This window comes from Poecilia formosa, unplaced genomic scaffold (genome assembly GCF_000485575.1).
Source record: "Poecilia formosa unplaced genomic scaffold, Poecilia_formosa-5.1.2 Scaffold213, whole genome shotgun sequence".
Classification (NCBI taxonomy): Eukaryota; Metazoa; Chordata; class Actinopteri; order Cyprinodontiformes; family Poeciliidae; genus Poecilia; species Poecilia formosa.
This window is the reverse complement of record NW_006800152.1, coordinates 68,799-70,764: the sequence shown is the minus strand read 5'-3', so window position 1 is coordinate 70,764 and position 1,966 is coordinate 68,799.

Below are 1,966 nucleotides of genomic sequence, written 5' to 3'. Positions count from 1 at the left end.
TTGCATCTTCCTAAAGATTTTCTTAGTTGCACAAAGACAGGCCCGTATCATCCACATCAATAAAAACTCTGGAGGAACAGCAAGCAAGAGGGAGAGAAAGGCCACAAAAACTCTGGCTATTGTTATGGGTGTTTTTCTCATCTGTTGGACTTCCCTGTTTGTTTGCATAACCTGGTTCCATTCAGTGCTGACCCGGTGCCAGTTTCTGTCACTGAGGCGCTTAACTGGGTTACTCTGACCAATTCCATGCTTAATCCTTTCATCTAGGCTTTTTTTTTTTTTTTTTTTTTTTTTTTTTTTTTTTTACAGCTGGTACAGGACAGCATTTAGAATGATAGTTTCTGGGAAAGTATTTCAGGGAGATTTTACTAATTCAAAACAGTCTTGATGTCTGATGATGAAGAGCCTTTGTCAAGTTGGGGTATGTGTTTGTGATCAAGTATAATTTTTAACCTTTGTGGATACAAGAAAAGCTACAATATTTAACCCTCCTGCGATCTTCAGAGACGGGGTCATTTGTGTGAATTTGCATGCCTCCATGTCCCGTCACTTTACTGCTTTTGAAGACCTATTTTGAAAACAATATTCTTAACCAAACATTAAGAATTATGTCAATTTTGAGCACAATGAGGATATAGAAGGCTTAGCTTGGCAAACAAGGACTCCATTTTCTTGGAGTCTGACCACAACCTACAGGACTTCTTAAGAAATCAAATTTAGGAGTAAATGACCCGGACTGAGAGAGCAGTTTAGGCGGTTAACCTTATATTGTTCAAGGCTAAGGTTGAAATGCATCGCAACTGCAAACTACTGTGACCGCCAAACTGCAGTAGAGATTTCCAAAATTTTAAAATGCCAAAGTATTTGCTGCCACCTAGTGGCAAATAGAAAAATTACCAGAACATATGCCTGGCAGGGAATGAGTATCTATCATCTATTGCATATAATTATTATTCAGTGTGTAATATTATACACACTGCAATATAATACAATGACCTGAACCTCTAGAGCCACATAAACAGAGTTACAAAGTCAGCCTTCTATCACCTAAAGAAGATTTCTAGGATTAAAGGACTAATGTCTCAGCAAGATCTAGAGAAACTAATCAATGCATTTATCTTTAGTTGCATTGCTGCAATAGTGTCTCCACAGGTCTGCCTAAACAAATATCAGACAGTGCAGCTGATCCAGAACGCTTCTGCTGGCGTTCTGACTAAAACCAGGAAAATAGAGCACATCACCCAGTTCTACAGTCTTTCCTTGGCTCCCTGTAGCTCAGAGAACAGGCTTTAAAATAATGATGTTAGTTTATGAATCACTGAACGGTTTAGCACCACAATACATTAAGGACCTGATGTTGTATCAACCTTGTTGCTGGTTTCTCAGTGACTGTATGATGCTTTTAAGACTTTTTATTTTTCTGTTTTAATGATGTAAAACACTTTGAACTGCTTTGTTCTAAAGTCACACAAATAAACTTGATTGATGGATAATGACCAACCTCAGTCAAAAGAAGAGGTTCTGTCACAAGACTTTATTATAATATTCAATGATGTGAAGTAATTGCTAAATTATTTTTCAAAATAATGTGATATATTTAAGAAAGTGACTGCACACAAAAATAATAATTTCCAAACAAAATCTTAATCATAGGCTTGTGAACATTTTATTGAGATACAAAGGAAACATGTCTGCCTTACTTTACAGTCAAAGCACTGATTGTAAAGCAAGATAAACATGTTTCCACATCTTCAAATCTCACAGGCTCTCTGGAGTTCAGCTGCCAAAGGTTTAAAGAGGACTTCTTAGAGGGGTGAGATTTAGCTTTGAGAGTGTTTGTGTCTAAAGCTGAGTTTTGTGTTGTGTCCTTTAAGGGCTCAACACAAAAACAGAAATCCCAGAATTCTTCTTGAATTAAAGTCTTTGCAGATCTAATGCAAATGTAGGAACAGTAAATGTTACACAT